Below are 19,555 nucleotides of genomic sequence, written 5' to 3'. Positions count from 1 at the left end.
TTAGCTGAACCTCTTGACAGGAGCTTTACCAAACCAGAGGCATCCTAATGTTCTTTCTCTTTCAACATCAGAAACTCTGTCACCAGCAGGAAGAAATACAAAAGCCAGCTTATAATACACCCTAACCTAAGCAGATGGGAAAACTCTACTTACGTGCAAAGTGTGTAACATAATAGGCAGAAAAACAAACACCATAAGCAGCAAAAGCTGCCGTGGCCAGATGGTGGATCATTGTCCCAGTGCTGTGCCAGTCTTCTCCAACACCAGAAAAACAAATGGTCTGTCAGAGCGCAACCGCCCACTGACCAATGCTCCAACCAGGAGGGTTCTCCTGATGTGAGCAAGGCCTAGGGCTGCTCTGACACTGAGGCCTTCCGTGCACCAAGGCAACCTTCTGATGCCACCACGACGATGTGACAACCATGACGTGATATCACAAAGCAAAGTATGACAAAGAAAAGCATCACAAAGCATGTTAGTCTGTGAATTTATGCAAAGCAATTACCAACCTTCCCTACAGCAAACACAAAATGGCCTTGGAAGTTCTTCTCTGTAACAAAGCAGCACAAATTCCCCTCATGGGCCAAACCCTGTTGTTCAGGGGATCCAGGAGGAGCTCCAAGAGTGCCCCAAGCACCTACAGCCTGTACCCCAGCTGAGCACTCAGATGGGACACAAGCAAAGGAAACCAGACCAAGAAAATGGCTCAAAGCATTGTACAGAACCAGGAGAGAAAGCACTATTGGCATAGCAGCTGAAGTAATTCCTAACAAATCACCCCGTATATCTGCATGTTTATTGGATGTTCCCAGGGCTGCTGTGTATGTATATCTCTTCCTCTGCTCTGCCTTTCTTCCCCTTTGGCAGCAGTCGAACTGGCAGCATCTGCCCGCCAGCAGCAGCTGCTCCAAGCTGGGAATGCCGCTGGCGGTGCTGATTTCCAGAGGCTTCTGTGTGCCAGGGTAAGCCAAGGCAGGAGCGGGTTGAACGGTGCTGGCGCTGCTGCTGCTCTGTGCCAGAGAGCCCCGGCTGGGCAGGGCACGGTGCCCACTGCACTGCGGGCTCCTTCTGCTGCCACAGTTGGGCACACCTGGCAGCAAGGCATGACAACTTGTGGGCAAGCCAAGGGGTTTCTGGGGCTGCACTGCTCTGCACACACCCAGCACACCTGCAGCACAGATTTTTAACCCTCAAACAGGTAAACCAAAGGGAAACAGCTGGAAAAGATTTCATTTTGACCATTCTTACCTGCTCAACAGAAGTCTTCAAAACGAACTTTACCATGCAGGGCCCGATCCCTGCTGCCAGCTCAGGGTTAGAAGAGAGGCAATCCTTGATCTCAGCACTGGATGTGTGGGGAATCACTTCCCTAATACGTGCACATCCAGCAATCTCACTTACTAGTTTGTATCCATGGATCTAAGACATATTCAATACTTTGCTGAAACTCACAGGCTAAATATTCCCCCAAATTATTTGATTTACTGATTGATACTTACTGACTTATTGATACTTAAATCACTTCTCCAAATTTACCGACATGAGAATAGGAGTGTCCTGTAGGTCCCTGCCAGTCTTTGACACAGGTTCAGGAGGAGACCCATGCACAAAATAACCCAGGACAAAACGGGGCTTGCAAAGTAAATTCATTCTATTTGTTGCAGTAGCAAATAATACATACCAAGCCCTGGATTCCTAAAAATCTGCCGAGCAAGAGAAGGAGATGGAGCGTGGTGCTTGGCAGCAGGGGCAGGTAGGCAATGCACTTTCAGGACATCCCCTGGATCAAAACGCTGTGCATCTCATCCTTCTCTCTCTTCCAGCTCAAAACCAGGCCTTGTATCTTCTGCTCAGGAGTGGAATTTCCCAGTTACAGCATCAGCTTACACATGGCTGGTGTGTGAGATGAGGCCAATGAATCAAGGATTTAAAAGAACTGGAAGAGTTAAAATTTTAGCTAGATTTAGTTAGGAGAAAGAGTATAGCAAGAAGAGTAGAAATAATAAGGGATAGCTAATTTTTAGCAGATAAGGTAGTTCAGGCTAGGGTAATATATCACTTGCCTGTCTTTACTATGTTTAAAGAAGCAGGATGGGATTTCTTTGTGACAAAGAAGAGGACCGTAGCCTTCACCTGGGCCCCGAAACTTCAGCTATAGCCAAGGGGTGCGAAAGCCTGCCAACAGGTCATAAGGAAAGAGGTCAAATTGAGGAAGATGTCCTGGCCTTCATCAGAAGGAGACCATTTCCCACTTTAAAACCCACCAACCCATTTGAAGTGAAAGACTGCAGAAATGTGAAGGAACTTTGGACTCAATTATAATACATTTTAATTCAAAGGAGGGCAGGCAGTGTTATCTAATGAATATGTGTTAGGTTTTTTGGGAATTATATGAATGTGTAAGATATTCTAGATGAGTAGAGATGAGAGAGAGAGCCAGTGATTCTTCACACGTCTTTAGGAGACAACTCCTCGTGTGCCTGGCGCTGTAATAAACATACCACCTTGTACCTTTAACTGTGACGAGTTGTATTCCACACCTCATTTGGTGACCGCGCCAGGAACGCTTCTCTGCTCCAGCGAGAACAACCGGGCTCTGGACATCTCTGGGCACTGCCAGGACATTCCTTTCCTGGAGGCACCTCCGCTCTCGGCTGTTCCTCGTGGGGGACAGACAAGACTGCCGGGACTGTGGAGAAAGGGAATGTTTAACTCTGTATAAAGTAACCCGTAAGGTGTATGCAGGGGAAGGCCTGTTCACAAGTCACACAGCGATGTCCTGTGCACAACGTATGCCTGTACAGTTTGGGTTTGGGTCTGGCTGCTGGCAGAAAGGATTTGCTGTGTCAATAAGGACCTGCTAGCAATTCTGGGGGTGAATTGAGCAAGTCCTGTTTTATTGCTGCTATTTTTCCTGTGTGCTGTAATTGTGGTTTTGTTTTCAGTGTGTGAATGTTTGAGGAAGATGATGTGGGTGGATGCTGATGTGGTGGATGGTGTGTGTTGTGTTGAGAAAAGGGAGCACTCTGTCCCCTCATAAAGAGATACTCCTTCCTGATGAGCCTGTGTGTGTGGACTTTCTAATTGCAGGGGTTGGTGCTCGCTGGTGCGCCTGGTGCTTGGGTATACAGGGGGTTGAGTGGTTTTTCTCCCACACTGTGGTCATTTGGGACTGCAGGGTTGTGTTTGGGGAGATTTTAGGATTTTGTTTGCAACAACTGTAGCAATTTATGCAGAAAATTACAGTGTGGTGATTTATTATGTTGAACTATGGCAGTTCCTTTCTACTGCCCCCCTCTCTGAGCGTTTAAAGTCTCCTGCCACGAGGTGGACGCTCTCTTTCCTCCCCTGGACATCCTTTTTCCTCTCCTGGACACTCCCTTTCTCCCCTGGAGTTGTTCTCCATTAAAGCTGTGGGACTTTGGTCCCAGGAAGAGAGAGCGCCTCTCCTCTTTTGCTTTTGTCCTTGTCAGTGTCACTGGGCCCAGAGCTCGCCAAACTGATCCCCCACAAGGCAAAAACTGACAAATGGCCCCACATACACAGCTCAAAAATTGGCCACATTTTTGGTGGACTGGGGTGTTTGCCACACTTTTTGAATTCCCTATTCCCACACAGGTCAGGCAATTGTTGAAAGGAGGCACCACACTCTAAAACCCATTCTAGGTCAACAAAAAGGGAAGTGGCCCAAGCAACACCTCTGATAAGGTTGAGCAAAGCTTTAGATGTCTTTATGTTTTGAATAGCTCACTTGCAGGACCTAATCCTCCAATTTTTAGGCACTTTTCAAACAGCACACAGGCAAAATTGAAAGAAAATCCTTCAGTTTTGATCAGAAACCTTGAGTTAGGACAAATTGAAGGACCATTTCCGCTAATCACTTGGGGCAAAGGGTATGCTTGTATATGCACAGGTGCCAGACCTAAGTGGGTCCCGCGAAGGACGTGAAACTGTCTCATACACAAGAGCGCACCGACAATTCCACCAGCAGGGAAATGAGTACGCAGACGTGAGCCACACGGAGAAGCTACGGTGCATGCCAGTTGTTCCCTGTTCAACCTGTGAAAGCTACAAATCTTGAGTTTGATGTTGATTTTTGGACTGTGAAAATGGTTTGTATCATAGAGCTCTTTCAGCAAAAGTGTGGTGTCCATTGTGTTCAAAAGAATTCTAAGATATCCAGATTTGTAAAAATTGAACGTTAGAGGGACAGTTTAGTGCCCTATAGTTGGCCAGTCCCTGAACAAGTGCTAAAAGATTTGCTTGATAACTGAAATAGATGGAGAATCTTTTGCCAACAAACAGCTGAACAGGAACATGGAGCTTGATCAAATGATATACTGGTGCTTGTTGGTTTTGCTTGCTTGCTTTTGCATGCATACATGCCTGTAGATCAACCAAAAATGAATGTTTGCCTTGCTTTAGCCAAGTCAGCAGGCTCAGACACCATGTGTTCGACCAATTTGAGCCCAGACAAACCCTTTGCAACCCGTTTGGTCGGTGTGCCTGTGCCAGCCAAGGAGTAGCCAACACCCAATTATGACAAATATTGGTGTGAGGCTGCCAACGAGACCAATCCCATAACCAGCTGGCATCACTGGGCCCCTGATCTTCTTAAAGCACCTTCTGAACCTCAAGAACTGGAATTCTTGGTTCATTGGTGATGGAATTTTGTGCTGAGTTTCAGAACGAGGGAGATCCACAGTTAAATGTTACTCCCCATCATCCTGAGGACAGATACTCCAGTTTGTGGTGCAATTGTACTACCCCAGTGCCCCCTAAGGGTGAAACTGCTGATGAATAGATGACCTAGATGAGTCCTCAACCCAATTAGCAACAGAATATTGGCTCATTTGTGGAGACAGAGCCTGGAAGGGCATTCCCTCAAAAATTAAAGCTGGCCCATGTAGCATCAGACAACTCTCTGTGATAGCACCTAGCTTTAAATAAGCCATCAAGAGAAAACACAGAGAAAAAAGATTTGCCCATCATTATAAAGAAAACTGTCATAGCAATTTCAGACCCTAGGGCCCTGCAAAATGAGGTACATCAAATTTATTTCTACATCAACTTGCCTCGGGCGAGGCATTGAAACCATTATACCGATTGGGGTGTTGGCTGAAGAAAGACGACAGTGCTACTTCCATTGCAATTAGTGACATGATGACTGATGTTAGTGCTGTCAGACATGTAACCTTACAGAACAGAGCAGCAATTCATTTTCTTTTACAGGCACATGGACATGGTTGTGAGGAATTTGAAGGATTGTGTTTTATGAACCTGTCTGATCACTCTGAATCCATGCACAAAAGCATACGAAAGCTGAAAGATTTGACAGCTCAAATTAAGGAAGATGGTGGGTCCTGGTTAGATGATCTGTTCCAAGAATGGACCTTTGCACCTTGGCTAAGGGAACTTTGTAGAATAGGTCTCTATATGTATTAGGGGTTTTGGTAGTGAGACTAGTAGTAATACCTTCCATACATCAGTGTGTGTGACAAATGACAGACAAAACTATCAAAGAAGCTTTTATCACACAAGAGAGAGCAGTAGGAAATGGATTCACAGAGAGTTCTCAAAATCTCACACAGATGGTGGGTGAAGGTATAGACATGGCGGAAGTTTTTGAATTAAGACCTTGGCACAGATGAGACTTTTTTGTAACAGTGACTTGTAGTTGCTATCAGACATAGCAATTTTGAAGTCCTTTGAACTGACTGGACTTTCACAGCATTAAAATTGCTGTGTTGGAATATAGCAAGCTTAATGTGAGCAAAAAGGATGCTTTATCAAGTAATAAGCAGGTATGCTATAGTAAAGCTATGAAATGCAAGGTAGTTAATAAACAACACGGTTACAAAGGTTTCTTTTTAGTTGTACCAAGAGGGAGAAGTGTGGAAATCCTTTAAATCAGAGGGTTTTGGGAAAGCTGCAAAAGACAGGCCTCAGAGACAGCAGAACTGCAATTAGAGCTAAGCAGCAGCCATAAGATTTGTCAGCAGAAAACTTATATGAGAAGTAGAAAAGTAAGGACAAAGAGAACAATGGTCTGTGTATTAATGCTTGGCTAGAATAACTCCCTAGGCTTCAAAAAAGTATCTCTAGCAAATATTAGGATTTTCTAAGCTTAATAATGGAGCTCTGTGCACTGTGTTTTAAGGCATAAAAGCAGGTATTGCATTCAAAACAAGCAAGTAGTGTTTTAAGCAAAGGTACCTGTGCTTATAGTGGTTGGATAGAACTACTGTCAATATGCTTCTGCTTTGTGTGATTGGTTAAAAAACTTTTCAAGTAGGTTGTACCATAAAGTTCATTGCCTGCTGCCAGGGATGTGAGCTGCTGGCACCTGCCCATAGTCATAACCATGTAATTGGACTGATGCTGGAAAATAAACAGCTCGAGGCACGTTCCTCAGCAGCCCCGGCCCGTTCATAATTTGTACAGAGAGCCCCGGCTGGCAATAGTATATAGGTGTTAAATTACATATATGATAAATTAATATGTATTATTTAATTAATTTTGATATATTTTCATTTAATATAGATTTATGTCTTTTCATTTCATATAGATTGGTTTTCTTCCTCCAGCTTGGGAGTGTGATGATTTACAACAGCGCAAAGCCTTCTGCCCACTCAGCAGTCAGACCCCGGGTGTGTGCATGCACACCCACCCAGTGTGCTTGCTCTTCCCAGCACCTCGGGGCTGCTGTGTGCACAGAATTGGGATGAATTTCACTCGACAGAGCCACGAGTGGGGTGTCCAGCTTGTCATGAACAATCATGTGGCAACAAACGACACAGAGCTCTCAAATCACATTATCACATGTCATTTCATTCCTGCTGGGCACTGAGGAACTCTTAAAAGACACAATAAAGGGGTGGAAAACATTGGCATCATGCTACTGCTGGTATCCTCCTGGAGGAAAAGCTGTCGGGTTTCTTAAGGTGGTAGCTTTCCAAAACCTAGTAAACTGCTCAGCTGTTGTAGCCCAATTGTGAATGGTTTTCTTGACTTGGCAAAGCTGTGGTGTTAACAATGGACTCTGTCCTTGGTCCAAATCACCTGCCCTCACCTGCAGAAAAAAGCACCACCACCAGCAGCAGCAGCTACATCAGTCAATTTTCTCAGAAAGCTGTGTTAAATTTGGGAGAGGAAAGGAAAACACATCAGACACTGTGGATTAAAGACAAGACTCTGAGGAACAGTTCCAAAGCAAAGGGCAGCAGCCTCTCTCTGGGCACTCCTTGTGCCCCAAGGCAGCCGGGCTGCCCTGGCTGCCCAGGACCCTGCGCCCCGCGGGCTCTGCAGAGCTGCACAGCGGGGAGGCAGCTTCGGGCACCTCAGCCCCTGGGCAGGAGGGGCTGCTTGCTCTGCAGGGCGGCCTGTGGGCAAAAGCAGGGTGCTGGCCTTCTGCTCTTAGCCCTAGCCTGGCCTTGCAGGGCTAATCCTGTTCCCTGTCTCAAATGTGCTAAAGACAGACTTGTTTGTTTCTAGCTCTGCACAGGTGTGATTTGCACCACAAAATACTGAAGGGCTAAGGCCTGAACAACAGACCCTGACTGAAGCCTCAACAACAGGACCTGAGCCAAAGCTGCCCTCTAGATGCCCTTCCCAACCCAATGTTCTATGTACCTGCTCCTTAACCAAGTGTTATTATCAAAAGGGTTGTTGCATCCATTCCCTGGTGAAACACGTCTTCACCTTTCTGCATGAGGAAAATGGACAAGGCCACATCTGGCCTTGGTTCCTCCTTGAGCCCTGGCCAGGCTCGGGGAGAAAACCAAGAGGAGAATGACACCAGCTGTGCCCCAGCAGAAGCTCTGGCACATTGCTCGTCCAGCGCTGTCAGAGCCGGGCTACTCTCACAGCGCACTCGGGAGCCTCGTGGCCACCAAAGGTGGAGGTACCGCAGGATTTCCCGGTTCCCGGCCGTGGCTCTGCAGGGCTGGGCTGGGACAGCTTCCCCCAGCTGATGTGCAGCTCTGGATGAAGGGGAAACCATTGCGCTACCTGGTGATGTATCTTCCTTAATCACCAGAGGCACCCTTTTGTAATAATGCTGAGGTTCATTGCTTAGCTTGTCCTTTCCTGACTCTTTTTTGCACTTTTGCATTACAGTAAATTACACTGTTCCTTCAGCTGGTGTCTGTGTCTGCATCTCTGACCCTCCCCACCATCAAAACAAACACACAGCCAGTTTAGCACGAGACCTGCCTCTCTGCCAGCCCATCTCTTGGCAAACACCCCTGATGGCCATCTCCACAAATGAAATTCCCACTATGCAACTTCCTTTTCTGCAGGCAGGTGAGAAATGAGCCACTCCCAGCTCTGGACACCTCCTAAACCAGCTGCTTTCAGCAGTCACAACCCTGAAATATCAACCTCCTTCCTTAACCTGGCACAGAGAGCTCCCACCAAGAAGCCTTTTGTCCAAGGATACCCACAGAAGAGCTGGAGAAGGGAGCAGCTTGAAACACAACTGCTTCAGAGTTTAAACCTGTCTTTATCAAATGAGCGCACACCAACCTGTCCCAAAGGGAAAGCAGGCAGGAAAGAGAAGCTCCTCTCCCACAACAGCAAACTCTGTGCTTCCTTCTGTTCCAGCTGGAGTGTGGAGGCCATGGGCTGTACCTCACTTTGGGAAGGAGCCCTGGGAATTGGCCTGATCTGGGAGGGGAGCAAAGGAATTCCCCAAAAAGTAGGAAAAGATTCTTTGGAAGCATTAGATTATGACAATATTTCTGGAGGAAAGCAAAAAAAAAAAAAAAAGAAAAAAAAAAAAAGAGTAATTTCAATAATTCAAAAAGTTCCCAGACTGAAATTTGTTTGCCGATATGAAAACCCCAAAGTCTCTGTGGTGTGTCAGGAAGCTCAGGAATGTAGAGAGCATTTTGAGCAGACACTGGAGAGAAGCAAGCTGCACAACCCTGCATACATGCCTTAGAGCAGAAACATGCTGCTCTTGGGCAAATAATATAAAGAAGTTTGCCAAGATGTACCCCAGGAAAAGAGATGTGAAGCAAGATGTTCTAAGGATGTGAAGAGAAGATATGGGGCAGAATGTTCTGCTGACGCTTTTGCCAATTTATGTACGTGACCAAAGATATGTTAGCTCTTTGTCCTACACATAACACTTTGCAACCAGTTATATGTATTCTCCTGGTGCTGAACCCTGCATTACCATATAAATGTACCCTGAGATTTGCAATGAACTAAGCATCGATCATTACCTCCATGAAGATTGATCTCTGCCTACGGAGGGCTCCTTTCTCTATTACCCCTCTCCTTTTCCCCATCTCTCTCCCGTATATATTTTTTCTCTATCTGGCATCCATATACTTTCTTTCTTTACAGAAATGAACCTGCAAGGCTTGGATAAACATCATTGGTGTCTGTCCCCCAGAGCACAAGGAGCTCCCCAACAAGACTTCAAGACTAAGGGACAAAGCTTCCCCCTTGAGCTCTCCACAACAGCTCTAGGGAGTCTCTCTCCACTGCAAGATCTCCTTTATCAGTCTACAGTGACAAGAGTTGGCTGCAGGAGGCATTTGCATTGGAGCTCTCCCCAGATGGGGGGAAGAAAAAGAAGAGATAATTCCTGTGGAAAGAAATAGGCAACGCCATTTGGGAAGACACCAGTGTGAGTTTGCTACAACTCTAGGCCAAAAATCCCTTGAAGAAAGCAACATCCATCCATGGGGCAGCACTTTGGCTTTGATGCCAATGCTGACAAAATTGCTGCCCATTCCTGCTGCTGTAGCTTACTCCAAATCATGAGAAATGGGCCAACTCTGCCAAAGACAGGCAGACACAGTGAGATAAAAACAGCTAATCTGCTGAAAAGGAGACCAAATAAATGTTTTCTAATCACCCCTTTTCATCCTCTCCGGAGCCAACACAGAACAATGTCCCTCCTCTCTGTCACCGATGGTTACCCAGGCACAGCATGCAGCGTGGGGATAACCTGCTGTGCTGTGCCGCGCCGTGCCGTGCCCTGCCGAGCCGAGCCCTGCCGAGCCGAGCCGAGCCGAGCCGAGCCGAGCCCAGCCCGGCCCGCGCTGTGCCCGCAGCCCCGGCTCTGCCGCGCGCGTCCCCGCGGGCCCGAGCGCAGCGCCCCCCTCAGGCCGCGCGCCGCCGGTGCAGCCGCGGCCGTTGCGCTGCGGGCGTTGTGGCCACAGTCGGCGATGGATGCAATGGTGGAGCTGCCGCTGCCCGCCGGGCTCAGCGCCCGCACCTTCCCCGCCAAGCTCTGGCGCCTGGTGAACAGCCCCCGCGTCCGCTCCGTGCGCTGGGACAGCCGCGCCCAGGGGCTGCTCATCGACCGCTCTCTCTTGGAGCGAGAGCTGCTCAGCTCGGGCCGCGCCCACAGGGGCTGTGGCCATGGGCCGACCCCGGTGCCGCACACCTTCAGGGCCACGCAGTTCCGCAGCTTCGTGCGGCAGCTCTACCGCTACGGCTTCCGCAAGGTGCCGGGCTGGCTCGGCTCGGCTGCGCCGGGCGATGCCGGGGCCTGGCTCCACTACAGCAACCCCTGCTTTCGCCGCGACCGCCCCGACCTCCTGCTCCGCATCAGGCGCCGGAGCGCGGCCAACAGGCAGCGGCCGGCGGCGGGCCGGGAGGGCCGTAGGCACCCACCCCGCGGCTCCCAGCAGCTCCCCGGGGCGCGGCCGCTGCCGGACGGGCGGCACGGGCGGGCTCGCTTCACGGCGCTGCCCAGGGAGCGGCCGCCGCTGCCGGCCGGGCGCCCGCCCAGCGGCTTCCTCCTGCTGCACAGGGAGCGGGCGCTGCCGGACGGGCGGGAGCTGCGCCGCCCCCGGCCCGGCCGCCTCCAGCAGCTCCCCGGGGAGCGACCGCTGCTCGCCCGGCGCCCGCCCTGCGGCTTCCACCTGCTGCACAGGGAGCGGCCGCTGCCGGCCCGGCGGGAGGGGCCGAGCCGCTTCCAGGAGCTCTACGGGGAGCGGCCGCCGCCCGCCGAGCGGGAGGTGCTCGGCATCCCGCCCTGCCACTTGCTCGGGCTCCACGGGGAGCGGCCGCTGCCGCTCGGGCGGGAGGGGCCCCGCGGCCGCTTCCAGGAGCTCTACGGGGAGCAGCTGCCTCCGGCCGAGCGAGACGTGCTCGCCATCCAGCCCTGCAGCTTCCAGCAGCTCCACAGGGAGCAACAGCCCCCAGCCTACGACGCACGAGGTAGGAAAAGAGTTGTAGCCTTGTTTTTCCAAAAGGTCCTGAAAAGCGACCGTTTGAAGTATTTTCCCACAAGGCTCTGTCATTCTCGGCCAGAAGTTGTCAAGCCTACTAGGAAGGGGCGCCTAGGAGGCCAAAAGACTCTCTGCCTGGTTTTGCTGTGTGCTTCCCGTGATGTTTGATCCACAGCAGCACTGGAGCTCTGTGTCCCACAGCCACATTGTGGAGCCTGACCAATGTGTTTGGATTCTTGCAGCCACCCCGGGCACTTCAGGGCCCAGCGCTCCACCCAGCAGTGCAGCCTGTGCAGCATGGATGGCCTCCAGCTCCGCACAGAACGCACCTGGGGAGGAGGAATGGCCGCCAGCAGATCTGGGCCTTGCCGTAGAGAAAATGATTCGGGAGATCAGGAGGTCCCTGTCTGAAAGATCTCCCTCTGCTCAGGTAATTCCATTGGATTGGGATAAAAGGGGCTGGACTGAGAGCTTTTGAACCTTGTTACACGGTTGACAAGCAAAGGCTTCTTGAATTGAACTTATTTCATTATTTTTTGGTTATTGAATTATTCTTGGTAAAGAAAGATTTCTAAAAGAGAAGATGAAGAAGAAATGAAGAACAGGTTTTACTTGCTGGGAAAGAGAAGAGTGTTTGGAGAAGTGGCACTGAAGGCCAAGTGTCCCGTGCAGGGAGGGCCATGCCAGAGGTGCCTCTGCTCCAGTTGCAGCAGATGTGGGCTGTGCCTCTTTTGGGTGGGAAGGCCAAGGCAAAGCAAGGGCTGGGCTGCAGCTGCTGCTGCTGTGTGAGCCCTGCCGTGCGTGTGGGTGCTCCCAGAGCCGTGGCTGGGGCTGGGCTGCAGCTGCAGCTCTCTGTCCTTTTGCAGATTATTACACATGTTGGCCAAAGAATGTCTCTCTTTCTGTTGATGTGCCGACCCATTGCCTGCAGTACATTTGTGATGATGACTCAAGGGGGGAAGTAGGATTTTTTGGATTTACCAATACCTTATTCTCAAGTGGCATGACTTTTGTCTTCTGTAAAGTCACACATAGCAGTTTAGAGAAGCATTTTATTCCATAATAAAAGGAAACATTGCAGGTTCAGAACCATCTTCAGAATCTTTAGGGTTCTGATGGACGGGCTATGGCAGAAGAGATGAATATTCTGGAACTGGTCATAGGGAGAATATCTTTGTGTCCAAAGCTAATTTGCTTCATTGTGGACATTTACTTCCTCAGTGGAATAGAAACACTACTTGGTTGTCTAGCTTTTCCTGTCATTTGGGTTCGTTTTTTCCCCTACCCTAATGATTTACAGCTTTTTGCCACTGATCACAAATGTGGCAAATAGCCTGGAAATAGCCTGGGTGCATCAATGTTTGCCTGGATGACACACGCGGGGCAGCAGCAGAGGGCTCGGAGAAGCAGCACCTTGTGATGGGTTGTGTGAGCACTTGGCTGGGGGTGCTGAGACTGCCAGGCAGAAATGTGTGCTTTGCCTGTGGGTTTGCAGCACACAGCCCTGGGCAGGGCTGGCAGCTGTGCTGGCAGCAAGGAGAGCCCCTGGCTTTGTGCTGGCTGATTTCTCACAGCTCTGGGGTAAGGCAGGGTCAGAGCGTGGGGGCACGTCCCCTCGCTTAGTGTCTTCTGGTTTTCTGTGTTCGTACTTTGTCCCAAAGGTCATTTTGTAAGAGCTTCAGTTTCACCTTGGCCCGCTGAATCCTGAGTTTAAAAGGCTTGTCGTGTGAACTGTGTGGGCAGTGTTCCCTCCTCTGGTCTCTATGTCCCTTGGGAGTGGAGAAGGACAGTTATTGTATCCCTGATATGATTCCAGCAAAATAGTGAGTGAGCTTTGGGTTCCTTTCTTTCTGTTTTTCTGCTCAGGACAATGTTGGTGTTGCCTCTGATTCTTCAGGAGGGGAGCCTGTGAACAGAGCTGCAGCAGAGAAAGCTTCATTTGGCACTGAGAGCTGCAGGAACAGTTCCCAGGAGCCCGAGGAGCCTGGTGAGGACAGAGCCCACACTGGTTTAGAGAGCTGTGAGATGGCTGCTCTGAGCAGGGTTGGTGCTTCCTGGTGCCTTGAGTTCAAATCCTGCACGGGCACAACCTCCCTGAGCCCTGCCCTCCATGCTTCTCCAGAGGCTCTGACAGGGAGTCCTCTGCTGGGGCAGAGAGCAGGGAATAAACCTGACCTTGTGGCAGTTGTGTCACCAAGCTGGGTGTCCCAGTTTTGTGCTGAAGTCGGTGGATAAATTTGCTGCAGGGTGCCAGGGGAGGCCAGGCTGAGCGACACTTGAAGGAGCAGGGGAGAAAAGAGATAAAAGTCAGGGTAGAAGTCCAAATCACTGACTGAATGTAATACCAGTGGTCCTGACCCACAAGAAAAACAAGGAGCACAACATCAGAGGCCAGCCAATTGAAAAATCACAGTAACTCCAGTATCAGAAGGAAAAGCTTGAATGACCCCTGATTAGGGAGGCCTAAGAGGAGAGAAGGAGCACTGTAGATCCATCCCTTAGCCCAGCTGGTGCAGCCTGCAGGCCTCGTAGGGAGCTCTGTCCCTCCCAGCCCTTCCTGCCAGAGCTGATGGTCGAGTTGGAGCAGCTGCTGCTCACTGCAGAGGGCAGTTTGTAGATGCCAGGTAATGGAGCTGGTTCAGGACTCAGCTCCCAGCACCTTCAGCTTCAGCCTTTTCAGTGAGGACTGAGGTCTCTCTGTCAGCTCAGAGAAGGAACAAGGCTGGGCTTCCTTGTGGCAGCTGGGACTGTCTGTGTTTCAAGCTCTCCTGAGTGCCCTTTGTACTGCTGGGGCTGAGACTTTATTGAGATACTTCCATGTTTTGAAGCAAACTTTTAAGCGCTTGGAATGGTCCCTGTTCTTTTTAAGGAGAGATTGCTTTGAATTGCCAAGTGAGAATCTGCCTTTGAGGCCATCTTTGACAGCCCCTGGTAGAAGGACAATTGCTGCCCAAGGGAAAGGTGCAGAAGGCCCAATATTGACTGAGCGTTGCCTTTGCTTCCCAGATGCCATCTGACCAAAATCTCCAGGAGGGCTGCCCTGCATGGCAGGAAGAGACAGGGGAGAGCCTGTGACCATCAGGCAGGTAGAACTCCTCTGCTTGTAGATATGTTTATAGATATCTATGGTTCTATTTATTAGTGGTTGTAGTTCCATGTATAGATTATAGTGTTCTATTTATATGGGTATATATTGATAGATCTACATGGTTAAGTGTGGATATGTATACAGTTATAGATGGGATATAATTATATTTTATTATATATTTACATTTATAGATTCTCAGAGTTAGATTTTTATATGTGTAGAGTAAAATATTTATATAAATAGATATATATATGTGAAGTTACATTTATGAATGTGTATAGTTATATAGTAGGAGGAACAGGAATGTTTAGATGAAGACATTGATGGATAGATTGCTGTTGGTGTAGGCCTAGGCTGCATTTATACCTCTTTTTTTCCCTTCGGCTGCCTTTTTCACCTTTTGCTTTTCCCCTGGTGCCCCCTGTGTCCCCTGTCCCTGTGCTGAGTCCGAGCTGGCGGCTGGGCCGGGTGGAGCAGCACTTCCAGCCCCAGCTGTCCTTGGAGTGGTGGGAGCTGCCGCTGGCCCCAGGCACTGTCCCTGAGGAGCTGCTGAAGGACGGTGAGACTGAGGGGGCTGAGGGGATGGTGGCGCCGAAGGGACGGTGACCCTGAGCTGCTGCTGGGGCTGAGGGCTGTGGGGCAGCCGAGGGCCATGGTGGCACCGAGGTGACAGGAAAGTGGCACAGGCTGAGGGCTGGCGGGTCTCAGGGGACGGGATGGCTCAGAAGGGACTGAGGGGGGTGAGAGGACTGTGAGGGGCTGAAGAAACTGAAGGGGGCTGGGGCTTCACCGAGAGCATGGCGGGGCTGAGGGGATGGAGTGGGCCAGCAGGGAGCACAGAGGGCTCCGGGGCTGCAGCTCTGCCAGGCCTTGGAAGCAATTCCAGAGCCTCCACTTTTGCCACAGCTGCCATGAAGACCTTGAGGACATCTGGAGACTGACGGGAGCCAGCAGGGAGGAGCTGAAGGCCAGCAGCAAGAGCAGCGAACGGGGACCTGCTGCTGCCAGCCTGGAGAGAGCCCGGCTGAGGCCACAGGCCCGGGGAGGCAGGTGGGGCTGAGGCTGCCGTGGGCTGTGGCCGTGGGCACTGCCCGTGCTGGGGCTGCTCAGCGCAGCTGCCCCGGCTGGCACAGGGGCTGTCTTTGGGCAAGGCAGCTGTGCCAGCAGGGCCCGGGAGCTGTGCCGGCTCTGCCGGGCTGCCGGGGCTGCGGGACAGTCCTGCCAGGCTGCGCTCACCACAGCCTGGCCCGCCCAGCTGCTTTCTCCTTCCGACCCCCTGGGAGGCTCTGACATTTCCTCTTCAATGATGGAAGCGCAGCTGCTGCCAAGAGAAACGTCCCCACACTCACTCAGTGTTCCCTTTGCTTGCCAGATGTCCCACCTGCTGTCCCTGTCCAGGAGCGCTGCTCTGCTCGGGAGGAGGAGACTGAGAGAGAGGCTTTGAAGATGGGGCAACTGGGATCCGTCTGCTTCGAGTGCTGTTTACAGATACATGGAATTGAACATAGGCAGGGATTATTACATGTGTATTTCTATATCTGGGTTGCTATTTGTATGGATTTATTTCCATGTGTGTATTCTTGTATTTATGTATGTTTATTTTGTTATGAATGTATGCTATGTATATATATACATATATGTTTGAAATTACATATATGTGTATAAATTTACCTACGTATACATGGATATTGTTATGTCTGTGCTTATTTCTATTTCTTATGGGTACAGTGGTGTAGGTATTTCTTTTGATATAATTTATGTTATATGGCTTTTAAAATAGGAATATTGGTATTTGTATAGGTATATAAGTCTATTTTTATATGCATTTTTATCTGTTTCTGGATGTAATTCTGTTTACATATATATGGAGATATTTTTGTATTCCTAGATGGGCTTAATCCTTGTAGTAATATGTAATAAATTAAGTTGTTAAACACCTAATTGATCTTTGTGTATAGTGGGTTGTTGTGGAGGTTGGCAATAAATTAACTGAAGTTGGTATTTGTATATTATTACATAGACAAGTTGTAATAATATAATAAATTCCTGTTTGTAACCTTAATTGAGATCTGTATAGTTCTGTATTGTCGGTGTGGGTGTAGCACTTTGTAATAAATGACATTTTTCAACTGAAATTGATTCTTGATTATTTGTGGATCAGCAGTGTGGCTGTAGCAATCTGCAAGAAATGCCATTTGTCAGCTGCGATGGGTGTTCTGTGATCTGTGCTACCCAAAGCCATGGGCAGATGTAAATGCTGGAGGATTTTGGCCATGCCAATCTCTGGCCATGCCCAGCACATGCCCCACCTGCACTCAGGCTGGGCAGGGGAAGCGCAGATTTGGGCTGGCAGCAGAGCCCCGCGTTGGCTCAGAACTCGCTGCAGAGGCTGCTGAGAAAACTCCGGGGTTTCACTGAGAGTAGAACTCCAAGCAGGAGCAACCCTGGCAGGAGAAATCATTCACAATGAAAAACAGAGAGAAAATTTGGCAAAGCAGATGTGGGGATACTCTGTGAGGCTGATCAAATGCTCTGAATCACCCCTGCCTAGGCACGTCTTCTGCAAAAAGGTTTTGTTAAAAACTGAACGCCTCCCATGAAATACAGATTACACTTTCCCCTTAACTTACCTTGCTGTGTGAGTGGAGACACTCTCTCCTTATCACTGAGAATCTTTGCCCTTCAGCACCTCACATTTAATCAAAGATGATATACTACTACTTGGCACCATCAATGAAAACAGCCCTGTCCTCGTGGCAGTGTTTGCAAAGTCTTCCCTCCTCTTGTCCCCACATGTGACAGATGGAACCGTCCCTTTCTGTCCAAACTGTGCCTGAGCTGAGTGAGGGCTCCAGGAGCTCGGGTGCAAGAGCACCGCACGTGGGAAGGTTTAGCAAAGCTTCCTAAGCACCAGTAAGCTCTGGGTTTGCCAGTCTTCCCCTGCAATATTGTTCTACTCAAGAATGATCTTGGAGGACACTGTGCCTCCAGCTCACTCAAATAAAGTTTGTTTTGCTTCAAGGCTTGAATAGAAGAAAACGAAAATTTTGGTTTTTAGAGTGAAATGTGGGGGTTGGTGCAGCTGGGTTCGCTCCACTATTTGCTGTGGAAAGTCGGGTAAAAGCTTTAAATTCCCAGCAGAAGCTGACTACCACCCAGACAGACCTGAATGAGGCCCAGGTGGGCTTGCTACACGCTGGTCCAAGGGAAAAGCTGGAACAAAGTCCCCTTTTATTGCAGATGGAGTCTGTACTGGTGTCTCCAGGGCGGTCTGTAGTAAGACATGGCAATCCAGCCAGAAACTGTGGATATGAGAGTTCCAACAGCAACCTGCTTCTCCAGGGTGAGGGACGAGGCCAGCCCGAAAGCCTGGAAGGTGCTCTGGGCACTGGAGAAGGCCAGGCTGTCCTTGTGCAGGGATGGCCTTCAAAGGGGACCTCACACCTTGTGCTGCTGACCAAGGGCAGCTGGTGGCCTTCCACAAAATGCTTCTTTTGTCCAGCTCTTGGAAAAGTTCCAGCCAGCAACAATTCCTGCTGCTCACACCAGCCCTTTCCAAGCAGGAGGAATTTGTGTCAGCAGCCTGACAGCTTAGTGGCAGGAGAATACAATACTCAGCTGAGCATTGTCAACTCCCTGTCAGAAGCCACATCCTCAGCCCCTCATCTCCTCCAGTTGTCTCAGACGTGGAGGAAGCAGCAGGAAATCTCTGATCTTGGAAGGGAAAGCAGAAGGAGGAGAGGCAGTGGCTGGTCCCTGGGGCCTTGGGAGCAGTGAGAGCCATCCAGAACAGGATCTCTGCTGGGCTGTGGAGATAAGAGTGACCAACCAGCAATGCTGTGTGTGAGACTGGAGCCATTTGTCAAGGTGAGCATGGAAATCTGACCTTGCAAAACAGAGGAAAAATTGTCCTTGGGTATTTGCCAAAGCTTGCAGGGGCTCTAAGCCACCTGGTCTAATGGAAGGTGTCCCTGCCCATGGCAGAGGGGCTGGATCTAGATGGTCTTTAAGGCCCCTTCCAACTCAAGCCCTTCTGTGAGTCTGAATTACAAACCCACAATGACAAAGAGAACACAGCAAACCTGGCCCCCTGCTGCGTTATTGGAGGTTGCTGCAGTCACTTGTGTCACCCGGAGACTGGTTTAATCTGGAGAAATTTTCATGGTCCCACAGTATTTCAGTGTGACTTTCTGCCGTCAGTACACTATATACAGCCACGAACAGGGACGGGACACCCCAAAATCAGTGCCGTGAGCTGTTTATTTCAAACATCAGTCCCAGTACATTGTTAGGACAATGGAGACAACAGATGTGAACAGCTCACTGATTCAAATGGAATGCCAAGGAAACATAACGTTACAGCATAGCATGAAGCCATCTCAGTCCAAGTTTCAGCCAATCACACATATAGCAACAACATATTGACAATAATTCTATCCAATCATATGAAGTGCATGTAACTGTAGTTAACACAATAGAGACTTCTCTAACACAATGGCTCATTTATGAGAGACAAAGCACAGAGACTCATTCATATTAACCTTCTAAAGATATACATTAAATAAACTTGTTGCAACCTAAAAGGGCAAATCACAGAGGCTTATTGTTCTATTTCTTAAATCTGCTCTGCAGCTTAGAAAACTTTTTCTGCTGCATTAGCACTGTTCACAAATCTGCTGTCTGAGGCCTGTGGTTTTTACCAGTTTCTCAAAACCCTCTAATTTTATGGATCCCAACAACTTTCCTGGTTCAGGGCCCCAAAAGATGCTGGAACAGATTATCTGCAAGCACAGAATTGGTTAAGCTGCCTGTGAACCTGATGGGAGAAGTGTATTCATGTTATTGCAGCATTTACCCTACACAGGTGATATTTGGTTTTTATTTTGAAGATGCAATGTTCTTGCACAATGCTTGTATATGCAGAAATACTGGCTTTAAATCCTAATTCCACCTTCACACAATGATGTGTAATCCATCAGAAATATTTAACATGGAGCCATATTAGCTTTGGGCTCGGTGGTATGGGTTGTATAAAGTGTGTGATGAGTAATGGCAGCTCTAACAAATACCCCTCTTGTTAATTTGGGTCTTCCCTTTATCAACCCTGTTGCATAGAAATCACTTGTTTACAGCAGAGACTAAATGAAATTCCTTCATAAGGATGAGAATTGTGCAATTCAAGCTGATTAAAGGGGAAGTTTTCTGTTATTGTGAAAGGACAATCTAGATAACCTGTTTGCTGTCCATCCTCGAGGGGCTTTGCAGTTAAGAG

The sequence above is a fragment of the Zonotrichia albicollis genome, chromosome 9 (assembly GCF_047830755.1).
Source record: "Zonotrichia albicollis isolate bZonAlb1 chromosome 9, bZonAlb1.hap1, whole genome shotgun sequence".
NCBI lineage: Eukaryota > Metazoa > Chordata > Aves > Passeriformes > Passerellidae > Zonotrichia > Zonotrichia albicollis.
This window is presented reverse-complemented; position numbering follows the sequence as displayed.